Genomic DNA, 13,084 nt, shown 5'->3' on the forward strand with positions numbered 1-13,084 from the left:
AAGATTAGAGATTTGACAAACATTGTAATTTAAATTCTCCATTATAGCAAACATTAAAATCAAACATCTTCCACACGCCCCATTGCATAAAGGACACGTGTAGCTGTAATTTAACTTTTTAGTTTTTAATACCACAAACTAATTTCTGCTGTCAGTTTAATGAGCTGGAAAACACAAATCTTGCTCTCCGTGTGGGCATGGGCTGTGAGAGATGAACCGAAGGCACACCAATTTCTTTCAAAGCATATTTCTAAAAGCACCAAGCAAATTGTGTATGTGTAATCTAGTAAATGCAACGTGATACTATGGATTCCTGAAACCGTTTGGTAGCTTTAAGAAAAGAGCCACAAAAATAAAGCATTTCAAGAGAGAAACAGAGAAATTACTCTGATATTTTCTAAAGTAAAGGTGTGTATGTGTAAAGGATATATGGAAATATATGCAGATACTGACCACATACGAAACCAAATAACAAGGCCACCCTTGTGCTTCAGGAGACTCGGGAATGAGCAAGGTGGTTGCTATGATGTCCCTCACCGCCACAGAGCCCTTTCCAGAACACCAAAGGTAGAACAAGGTGGCCAGCCTGCCGAAGGAGTTCTCGGAGAAACACTATTCTAATTCATGCTAATTTTCCCTGGGATCTCAGCTTCATAAATTTTATGTGACTGATTAAAATTATTGTATGTAGAATACCTTCAGGCAGCTAAAATGGCTCATTAAACAAGGAAGCTAGCTGGGAATTATCAGTAATGTAACAAATTTGTATACTATGAATTTGATGTCTTTAGAAAGAATGTAGGAGGAATATTTAAGCCCCCTCCCCCCATCATAGCCCAGCTCAGAGGGAAAGGAAGAAATGCCTGGATCTCCAAGAGGCTCGGGCTTCTCCCGCTCTTCCTCCCTGATATGCGGAAACCCACTGGCTTGCCAACTTCTGCACAAGACTTCATTAGTCACTGCCAACTTCAATCTGCTTCAGTTATTTTACATTCAGATCCCAGGAGGAAGCGTACTCTCTGGTGCAATTTCAGGCTAAACCAAAGATAAACTGATCCACTTTAGAAAACGACAAGCCAGCATGTCCCAACTTATACTAACATCTCACAACACAGAGTAAAAAGTATGTGTAAATATTATTAACCTTGCCAAAGTATTAAATGAAAGAGATACATATATTGCCAAGGAAGAAGGTTTCCAAATGGCCTAAGAGTCAAACAGTCCACACAAGGCCGTTTCCATAAACAACTCAGCTCTAGAGCGAAGCACTTCCATTTCCTTTCTCCCAGCGTGTACGTACGCAAGGGCCCTTCTAATCGATTTTCCAGAGAGAAGTCGGTTATTCTCCAAAGCATCCCATCTTCACTGTATTGAAAGAGTTACTTGATAACTCCTGATGAATATCAACAGCATATTGGTTTATGCATTTAAAATAAAAATCTTTGCCAGTTCTTTGTAAAAAAAGAGACAGAGAGAGCGAGAGAGCGAGAGCACAGCCATTTCTATGAAGTGCCTGTAATTTCTTTCAAAGTGCTTAGGCATGCCTATGGAAACAACATGTCACCTTATGACTCAGGCACAGTTTGTAAACCAGTTGGGCAAAAAATTAAAACATGCTTTGTATCTAAAAACAAAATTTTGAAAGAGAGAAACCAAATGAGAGATTTGGTCTTTCAGGAAAAAATACAACACAAAACAACCTCCCTCACACACAAAAAAACCATGAAAAATGAGTGAAAACAAACTAAAACAGGTAGACTATCAACACAATCACATTGAATCAGAGAAAGAGTAGCAGAGAAAAAGGAATCAGCAGGATGTGTTTTCTTCACTGTACAGGATATTGTGAGGTTTTATAGATCTGAACTGTTATTGCTGTTATGTGTAGATATGACCTGTGGTTCTAGAAATAACTTATTTATTTATTGAAATGAATTAAGTGATCGCCTTTCAACCACAAATTCTCTTTATGCAAAATTTTAGTTCACCTAAAATGTCTATCTCCAAATACCTGAGGTCATTGGGAGAATGTACGATACAGTGGATATGAAGAGCCAGACAATCCTATTGGGATAAGTTTTAAAAAAAGAGAGAGAGAGAGAGAGAGAGATTTAGGGTCAGAAATAGAAAACCAAGGTAAGGTAAAAATGGAGCAGAAATAGAGGTTTTTGCAATAAAACCAATCAACATGAAGAAAAATGAGGAAGAAAGCAGGGCCACAGAACTCTGCTCTCTGTGAGGGGGCACCCTGGCATGTGTTTTAGCAGAGGCTAAGTAACCATGGTTATCACTGGTGGGGAGGAGGTCATGGGAACTACGTTGTCGGTTACATAAAGGTTATTCCAAGCTTTTTTCATTCAAAGCAGCCAAGTTACCCTGCATCTCAGGGAACCAGATAACAAGTGGGAGGTAAGGATAGAGGAAAGAATTAAAATAAGGAGGGAATAATTGATTCTTAAAATCAGAAGGGCTTTAGGGGCGCCTGGGTGGCGCAGTCAGTTAAGCATCCGACTTCGGCCAGGTCACGATCTCGCGGTCCGGGAGTTCGAGCCCCGCGTCAGGCTCTGGGCTGGTGGCTCAGAGCCTGGAGCCTGTTTCCAATTCTGTGTCTCCCTCTCTCTCTGCCCCTCCCCCGTTCATGCTCTGTCTCTCTCTGTCCCAAAAATAAATAAACGATGAAAAAAAAAATTTAAAAAATCAGAAGGGCTTTGAACAATTGTGTGTAATGCCCAACAATGGGACAATGGCTCTTACTATGCATATTCTCAGGAATTAGGGAAAATACTTTTACAAGCATCTTCATGAAATTTTGGGAGTGGCAGATCCTGAAAAGTTCCTGCCAAGAAAGACATGGTAAATGACAAATATTGCCTAATACTGGTTATTACTATTTAAAAATATTTATGCAATTCATGGCCTGTTTGTGTGGGGCTTCAATCTTTATTGTGTTACAGAATAGAGATATAACTCCTAAGGATCATAGGTCACCTGTTCCTACTGCTTCTCAATCTTGTTCCTTAACCATAAAGGTATACTTTTAAAGAGCACTAAGTTTCAAATTTCATTCTAGTTGCTAGGGTTAATGAAGTGGTCAAATGGTACTAGTCAAAGAACATCAAGTTTGATCCTACACATGTATCTATTTAAGTCATTAACAAAGATGGTCTGAATTTTGTAGGAAAAGTACAAATAAACCATTGAAGACTCAATTGGAGTCTGGATTTAAAAGATCAAAAATACAGAGTCACTGAAGATTTAAAAAAAGGATCAACTGAAAGAAAAAGAAAACACAGAGTGCTAAAAAATACAAAATTATCACTTAATGCAGTCTGTATTTTTTTAAATTTATATCCAAATTAGTTAGCATATGGTGCAACAGTGATTTCAGGAGTAGATTCCTTAATGCCCCTTACCCATTTAGCCTGTCCCCCCTCCCACAACCCATCCAGCAACCCTCTGTTTGTTCTCCAGATTTAAGAGTCTCTTATCTTCTGTCCCCCTCCCTGTTTTTATATTATTTTTGCTTCCTTCCCTTACGTTCATCTGTTTTGTCTCTTAAAGTCCTCATATGAATGAAGTCATATGATATTTGTCTTTCTCTAATTTCGCTTAGCATAATACCCTCCAGTTCCATCCACATAGTTGCAAATGAGAAGATTTCATTCTTTTTGATAGCCGAGTGATACTCTGTTGTATATATATATATATATATACCACATCTTCTTTATCCATTCATTCAGCGATGGACATTTGGGCTCTTTCCATACGTTGGATATTGTTGGTAGTGCTGCTATAAACATTGGGGTGCATATGTCTCTTCGAAACAGCACACGTATATCCTTGGATAAACACCTAGTAATGCAATTGCTGAGTCATAGGGTAGTTCTATCTTTAGTTTTTTGAGGAACCTCCATACTGTTTTCTAGAGTGGCTGCACCAGCTTCCACTGCCACCAACAATGCAAAAGAGATCCTTTCTCCGCATCCTCACCAACATCTGTTGTTGCCTGAGTTGTTAATGTTAGCCATTATGACAGGTGTAAGGTGGTATCTCATTGTGGTTTTGATTTGTATTTCCCTGATGATGAGTGATGTGGAGCAGTTTTTCATGTGTTGGTTGGCCATATGGATGTCTTCTTTGGAGAAGTATCTATTCATATCTCTTGCCCATTTCTTCATTGGCTTATTTGTTTTTTGGGTGTTGAGTTTGGTAAGTTCTTTAAGGCAATCCTGTACTTTTGTGTCATAAAGTTTGGGTAATAACCAAATGTTTTAACCACAGTTTAATAAACAAAATTGGAAACAACTATCACTCCAACTTTCAAAGCTGTGGTTCTGCTACCTAATGTTATTGCTGATTCATGGTGTCACTGTATCCTTACAAATGCACCACCAAACAGAAGTAGACCCCTTCTGGGGCACGTGGGTGGCTTAGTCGGTTAAGAGTCCAGCTTCGGCTCAGGTCATGATCTTGTGGTTTGTGAGTTCGAGCCCCGCGCTGGGCTCTGTGTTGACAGCTCGGAGCCTGGAGCCTGCTTCTGATTCTGTCTCCCTATCTCTCTGCTCCACCCCTGTTCACCCTCTGTCTCTGTCTCTGTCTGTCTCAAAAATAAATAAACATAAAAAAAAGCAGACCCTTTCTTATAGGACTTCAGGGGTTGTAATATCATTCAGTGGTCACAGGAAGACCAACTTTCTGAATTACTAAGGGTTTCTGTATGCCTTTCATGAAAGGCTGGGCTTATAGGATCCTGGCTCCTGACGGAGAAAGTGCCACCACCACAAACACTCTCTGGGGAGGGGCTGGTATTTTAAATGGGGGAGAATCCCAGTGGCTTTGGGAATTCTTTCGGTCTCCACTATCGTCTGGGCCTGGATTTAGAGTGTTACATGACTACTCTCCATTTCAAAGTTTAACCCGGTCAAGGGTAGTACAAATAGCTGAATCCCAGGACTCTTGTTGATGACCTGCCATTTGTGAACTATCAAAAGCATGCTGACCAGGAATCCATTTTATGAAATCTCTTGTCAAAGTCCTGGCCACAGAATGCTAGGTGAGTGTGAATCCGACCATGCTGAATATTTCATGTTGAACACAGCCTCCTTGGCATTAAAGCTCATATGAGGCCAAGAGTAATCATCAGTCATTTTTTTTTAATCCTGTTAATCACCTTTCAGTTTTCTGCATGCTACGTATTTCTTTTACACACTCATTTGTTTTATGTTGCCGCCACTAGAATGCAAGTTTCTCTAACTTGTTCACTACCGCAGTCCCAGCCCCTATGACAATATAGATGTCCAACAAACATTAGCTGAGAAAATGAATGAATGAAAAAGGTGGAACTCTGACAACCGTCTCCCTCTGTGTTTCTATAACCTATTTATCATCTTATCAACAGGGTCCTATAAACAACTGCTGCAAACATGCCACTTTGGGTGAACGTGCTCCAGTCATAGAGCACCTGCTCTCTTTGTTTCCCCAAACCCAAACATGGTTCCACCCCAGGAGTTGTGTTGAGCCCCCCTTTCCAATAAAACTTACCTTGCCCATAAGGGTTTTGATAGGTGGGGTTTCTTTAGGTTTATAATTAGTCAGGAGTAGTGATGACTGGGTACAGCATCCTTTACCATCTTGGGTGTGAGGTTTCAGAACACTGTGATCAGGACGCTATAGATCCCAGAGGACTCGCTCATGTTAAGGTTACCCACTGCGGCCTGTTGAGCTTTACTATACTGAGGCCTTACCGCATTAGGTCATGTCTCAAGCATTTAAGAAAACATCTATGTTTCAAAAAAACCTCATTTTGCCTAACTGTCTTTGGAATGTCCATGTCTGTGGACTCTCCATACGTATGAAACTAAATTTGATTTTCTCCTGTTATGCTGTCTCTTGTCAATGTGATTCTTAGTCTGGCTAGAGGGACCTGGAAAGGGACAGGAGATTCTTGCTTGCTGCCATTTGAAACCCAAACTAAACGTAGTAGAGTTTGCATGTTGTATCTTCAAGTTGGCCTTCTGGAATATTGGCAGACAGAATAGCCTGAAGGCCAGAAGACGAGAGATTGGCCTGAAAGTGGCTAGCAAGAACATTCAGGAGGTCAGAGAAAGGAAGCTGGAATGAAGACAGCTGTTGGACAGAGGGGGAAAGGGAAGCAATGTATTTTTCCTTTGTATTTATAAGATGTGCATGCCAATTAAAAATCTTATATAGAATTCATACAATAAGTTTTTATCTATAAATTACATATAAGAAACTATACACATAAACACACACATACTAGGGAGTGACAGGAAGCATTACGTTTATAATTAAGAAATACAGTAGCTATTATTCGTAATCCTGGAGAGCAAAGAAAGTCGTTCCTAGGTGTGTTAATGAATGCATTACCTGCAGTCCACACAATCATTGTCATCCTGGGGATCACATTTGCACATGACGTTCTCTCCTTGTACCTGCTCGTTCCTCACCCATCCATCTGTCACATTTCCATTCCTTGTTTATAATTTCCTTTCTGAAGTTGCTCCTGGTCTCCCTCCCCTTGGCAGAGGTGACCTTTCCTCCGCTGGGAATGTTCCCATTGCCTCTTCCATGGTCCTCTTTCATAGCACCAATTGTCTTGTTCTTAAGACTCTTTTCTTTACTGGACTGTGATTTGTTTGAAATGACAGTTTCTTTTTTTCTTTAAAAAAATTCTCTACCCGTTCATTCAACAAGGTCTTCCTATCTTCTCATGTCCTCACTTCTCTTCTGACCCAGGTCATATCCCACGGGCAGTCATGACAATGGCTCCCTCATGCACTCAGCCACTAGGCCCCCCACCTCGTCCATCACATCAAAAAACTCAGTACTGGATTGCCACACCACTCCGGTCTCTGCCTCTGTTTTCCCAGGGCCTCCTCCCTGTGTCTGTCCACCTTGTCTTTCCACTATATGTGTCTGTGCCCATAGTTCCCCTTTTTATACAGACGCCAGTCATACTAGACTAGGGCCCACCCCAATGGCCTCATTTTAATTTGATCACCTACACAAGGATCCTATTTCCATGTAAGGTCACATTCTGAGGTATGGGGAGTAAATACTTAGGAGTAAACCTAACAAAGACAGTGAAAGACTTTTATACTGGGAACTACAAAACACTGATGAAAGAAAGGAAAGCAGAGACAAATAAATGGAAAGACATTCCATGTTCATAGACTGGAAGAATTAACATTGTTAAAATGTCCACACCGTCATGGTCTATTCATAACATAGCAGCCACATTTAGCTTTTTAAAAGAAACTGAAGACATATCTAGAAAGTGCTTCTGTTTTCAAACAAAAATGGAGTATCACTCCTTTTTTCAAAATTAATAAAAGCTAAGGTCTTTACAACACCTGCTACGCCCTTCATGATTCCATCAGGTTGTGCATTGGCTCTCAGATCTTGTCCCCAAAAATTCTTCCTCTTGCCCCTTCTGTTGCAGCCTCACTGGCCTTCCAGTTCCTTCGTCTACCTGAACTCTCTTTCCCCTGACATCTGGGCTCACCTACTCTCCCTCTTCAGTCATGTGCTCAAAATGGAGGCCTTCTCTGGCCACTCTCTATCTATGTCTAATCTCTTCCAACTTATCTCCTCTCCCCTCCCCATCTACCTTCCCAGCTTTATGTTCTTGAGAATACAGGTAAGTTACTTATTTTCTTTATGGTCTATCGTCTCTCATCAGAAAGCAAGCTCTACAAGAGAAGGAATTGGTTAGTTCTGTTCCGCAGAACTTAGAACACTTCCTGGCTCGTTCTAGCTGCTCACTTGCTATTTGTTAAATGAATAAAGAACACATAATTCAGTATCTACACATGTACTTGCCAATGTGAGTGTGTTTACTGTAGGATTAAAATGACTCACTTGCACCCCAAATGTATACTGAATGGCGTAGCTGCACATGTACATGGGCATGCATGAGGTCGGGAAGGGCATGAGTTTGAAAAGACCCCGGGTCTGTGATTGTGATTGCTGATAGTGTCTAACATTTGTTGTACCTTTGGTTTCTAACTCCTTGCTCACTTCCTCTGAACCTGGCATTTCCTGTTTTTCCTCCCACGGACGCTTAAAGACTTTAGACATAATATCTAACTTAAAAATATTCGTTGACCAAATGCATACCTTTCAAACTGCTAAACTTTTTTGTTTTTTGTTTTTTTTTACAAAAATTCCACATATGAGTGAAATCATGATATCTGTCCTTCTCTGACTCACTTTGCTTAGCTTGGTATATTCTAGTTCCATCCACATTGTTGCAAATGGCAAGATTTCATTCTTTTTGATTGCTGAGTAGTATTCCATTGCATACCACATTTTTTAATCCATTTGCCAGGTGATGGACACTGGGGCTCTTTCCATAATTTAGCTATTGTTGATAGTGCTGCTATAAACACTGGGGGAGGAATGCTCCCCTTTGAATTAGCATTTTTGTATCATTTGGATAAATACCCAGGAGTGCAACTGTCGTAGGGTAGTTCTATTTTTAATTTTTTTGAGGGACCTCCATACTGTTTTCCAGAGTGGCTGCAGTAAGTGCTAGAATTTCAACCAAAAGAGCCCCCAAAGGGATTTTCACTTATGTGTCATCTAGGATTTTGCTGATATTTGATGGTAAGTATTTAGAAGCAACCATTGTATCTGAAATATAGGCCTGAATCACTTCACCAGTCACCGATGCTGTCAAACTGATGAGATATGATGGTGACATGTTGACATATTGGCAGCTCAGGCCAAGTGTGGGGGGGGGGCAAAAAATGACTCTGAAAAGGGCATTTAGTTCTTGGGAGTTACAAAGTCATTTGAAAGTAATTGTGTATAAATACATGACTGCAAGTTTCTTAGAATAATTTTTCCCCTTACTATACAAGATGGGTGCCATTATAGCTTTCTGTTCTCTATAAAGTTTTCATTATTTTAAACAATGTTGTTTCTTGATAATTGTGTGCATTGATTCTTATGCTATTCCAACCCCCATTCACATTTTTGGCCCTGGGTATGTCAGCTCCCTTCTAAGTGCCTCTTTAGCCCCCAGACTGTGGACAATACCCAGACCTTCCTCAACACAGGCTCCATCTGAACACTGTTCTTCACATCAGCACACACACACACACACACACACACACACACACACACACACTTTTTATTCAGCAACTTCATTTCATTAGCTGGTCCAGGGATAACACTGGCATTTACTGATTTATAAAGTCATCTCTTTGGGACTTTGCCCTAACTATATTATTTGTTCTGTTTCAATAAATTGTTAAAATAGATGAAAGCTTACTATACTTTTTCTAAAGATAATTTTCATTAAACCGGATACAGAAAGTAGATTAAAGAAAATACAAATCACTCATAATTTTACCACTCAGTATAATAACTGCTAACAGTTTGTGATATTTTAATTCAGTATTTTTAAACATATCTTATGTTTTTTTTTTAAGTTATTTACTTATTCTGAGAGAGAGAGAAAAAGGGAACAGGTGGGGGAGGGGCAGAAAGAGAGATGGGTTTAGAGGATCCAAAGCAGGCTCTGTGCAGATAACAGAGAGCCTGATGTGGGGCTCAAACTCAAGAACTGTGAGATCATGAGCTGAGCTGAAGTTGGACACTTAACTGACTGAGCCACCCAGGCGCCCCTTAGCATATTTATTAAAAAATGTGTTTTTTTAATGTTTATTCATTTTTGAGAGAGAGGGGAAGAGAGAGAGGGAGGGAGGGAGGAAGGGAGAGAGAAAGTGAGAGGAGTGAGTGAGAGAGAGAGAGAGAAAGAGAGAAGAGAGAGACCCAGCATGAATAGGGGAGGGGCAGAGAGAGAGAGAGACACACAGAACTCGAAGCAGGCTCCAGGCTTCTCACTATCAACACAGAGCCTGATGCAGGACTTGAACCCACGGACTACGAGATCATGATCTGAGCTGAAGTTGGATGTTTAGCCAACTGAGCCAGCCAGGCACCCCTTTTTAAAACAAAATTTGCATATTACTGTTCCAGTTATTTCTATGACTTCCACATGTCACTAAAATTATTTTGAAAGCATAGGTTTTAATGACTTAATGATATTTAATAAAATAACATTCATTCATGCTGTGATTAGAAATTTAAGTAGCTTCCAAATTGTTCACGGTCATATGTAATCCTGTGATGAGCATCTTTATCTCTAACTCTAAAAATTCCCTTGGAAGAAATTCCAAGCAGCATTGGATTAATCGGAATTCCCATTTAAAATAGTACTGATGCAAACTATAAATTACTTTAAAAGACTTTTGTACCAATTTCTACTCTTGCCAGAAAATGAATGAGGAGGCTCTTTGCATTATACCCTATTGGATTTTAAAAGTAGCTGTTGGGGCTCTTGGCTGGCTCAGTTGGCTGAGTGTCCAACTCCTGATATTGGCTCAGGTCATGATCTCGTGATTCATGAGGTGGAGCCTCACGTCGGGCTCTGTGCTGATGGTGTGGAACATGCTTGGGATTCCCTCTCTCTCTCTCTCTCTGTCCCTCCCCCTCTTGCACACCTATGCTCCTGCCCTCTCCCTCTCTCAATAAATGAATAAACAGTAAAAAAAAAATTTCAAGCAGTTGTCAATTTTATATGAAAAATACAGAGGGGCGCCTGGGTGGCTCAGTCGGTTGAGCGTCCGACTTCGGCTCAGGTCATGATCTCATGGTTCGTGGGTTCGAGTCCTGTGTCAGGCTCTGTGCTGACAGCTCAGAGCCTGTATCCTGCTTCGGATTCTGTGTCTCCCTTTCTCTCTGCCCTCCCCTATTCACACTCTGTCTCTCTCTGTCTCTTAAAAGTGAATAAACATAAAAATACTAAAAAAAAAATAGAGTATGTTACTTTCTACATTTGTATATCCTTGCTTATTAATGAAGTTGAACAGCTTTTAGTATAATCACTTGCATTTCCTTTCTATACATCAGTTTCCTATTGAAGTCTAAGTGTATCACTCATGGATGTGAATGGATTGCAGTAAGAATACCAGCCATTTGTTGCTCACAAAATATTCAGCTTGGAAAGGAGTCTTTGTGGCCTCTACTGCCCTTCCTCCATTCATCTCTTGGAGCATTTGCACTCTACCCCCATAACACCTAATCTCTCCCATCCTTCAAGGCTCAGCGCCCTGCCCAACACATCTAATCTTTTGGTCCCTGGTGACCTCATTTATCTCTGACCTCCAAAGCGACCAGCATCCTCGCCTCATCCTATCTTATTTAATTAATTACCTTTCAATATATAGGATGTCTTCTGAGATCCATGAGGTAAAACACCATTTCTTACACTGCACTGATTTCAGCACATTGACACACTCAACAACAGTGAGCCTAATCTCTGGACACTCAAACATAATGTCATGCCAAAAAAAAAAAAATAGCACTGATTTAAAAAATGTTGTAATTTTCCTCTCACTGAAATATATTTTCCCGAAGAAGGAAAATATCATCAAATAGAAACGACTCTTGGATAATAGAAATTTGTTATGCATCTAGATGAGATTATTTTATGTTACACAGTACAAGCTGACATTATGTCCTGAGATGAACAAGTAAGTAATTATGTATGAAAGCTAGCAATGTGTAAATGGCAATATTTTTGGCAGACATGATATCCACTGAACAGAGTGGATGTGTCAAATTATTTTTATAACTCAGGCATAACATATCATTCCAAATAGAACTATGTATGGATCACAGAAATATAGCATATTGCTGTATTCTAAAATGCCAAAATATTTCAAGTTATAAAGTACATAACTAATTAAACATATAATAAAGAAATCAAATCCAAAGAACTTAGTTTATTCCTAATAATGGAAACCATATGTGTGTTTGGTAAACATTTCTAAAACTGAAATATAAACATAACCTAAGGCCATTCATGCATGTAGGAAAAACAGGATGTTTAGAGAAAAAAAAAGGTGACCTAATGGAATTTGTATTTAGTATCAAATAGCCAAGCTTGATATATTTTCCTTCATGGACAAGAATCGAATTGGTAGCATTGAGAAATGATGGTTTCCTTGCAGACTAAGTGCATAGTTCTTAAAGCTTTCCACTAAGTCGTTTAATATTTCAGCTTTGAACTTTTGATCGCATTCTTAATTTTTTTTATGATGAACATACAGCTTGTTCCCAAGGCTAGAATGTTGTCTAACTATCAAGCAAATTCAATGAACTCCAATCATTTAGCCATACAATATTTTGGCTGATAACAATGTAAGAGCAGCTCTACAAAAAAACAAAAAAATCTAAACACTTAACCGCAACGTACGCAGTAGAGTATCACTTTATGTTCGCAAATGCCTATGAGACAAATAGAATGCGGACAGAAGGTGGCACATGCCGATAGCCCAAATTCTTTCCACACTCTGGGCAGAAGAGTCACAAAACCGGACACATGAGAGAGAAAACAAGAGGACGTAAAATCTAAAAAAAAAAAAAAAAAATTCTAGTTTCATGTTGGAAAGTGTTACTTTTTTTAAAGTTACCACATAAGGATTACTTATGAAGAAGAGCTCTCAATCTAGTCATTTTCTGTATGAAGTCCAAATGCAGCTTTGGACAACTCTTAAGTGAAGCAGAGTACAGGCAAATGGCCCTCCTGCCACATGCCCTTCACCCTGGCCCATTAGTGCTGCCCTGCACGGAGGCAGTTAGCAGGCTGTGGGCCATTTCCCCGAATTTCCTCCCTAAAGCTGTAACTGACACCAAGACATAAGCTTCAGTTTTCTTCTCTCCCTTTTTTTTTCTTTTGGTGTTTTCTAAGATGGCATTATGCTTCCCAAACGAATCTTCCTTTTGTTTATATACCAGTGAAAAAAATCCCACCGAATTACTTTACTAAACAATTAGGGGGATTTACAAAGAAAACAAGCCAGTTTAATTTCAAAATGTGAAGAGCCCATTCACCTTCCCACACAATATAACACACACGGAGAGGGGCAGGCTACACCCCAAAGTATGAAAAGTGATGACAAAGAGTGTCCCGTTTGGGGGGCTGCTCTTCTGAAAGTCCGAGAAAGGGGCGAACAATAGTGCAGCTCACCCATCCCCCCTCCTTTCCACT

General features: G+C 39.9%; 1 protein-coding gene across 5 annotated transcripts in view; it reads right to left on the minus strand.

Annotated features, from left to right (window-relative positions):
* Positions 1-13,084, minus strand: part of PTPRM (protein tyrosine phosphatase receptor type M) — a 797,090-nt gene that overhangs the window by 169,890 nt on the left and 614,116 nt on the right. The window lies entirely within an intron of this gene.

This window comes from Prionailurus viverrinus, chromosome D3 (genome assembly GCF_022837055.1).
Source record: "Prionailurus viverrinus isolate Anna chromosome D3, UM_Priviv_1.0, whole genome shotgun sequence".
NCBI classification, from domain to species: Eukaryota; Metazoa; Chordata; class Mammalia; order Carnivora; family Felidae; genus Prionailurus; species Prionailurus viverrinus.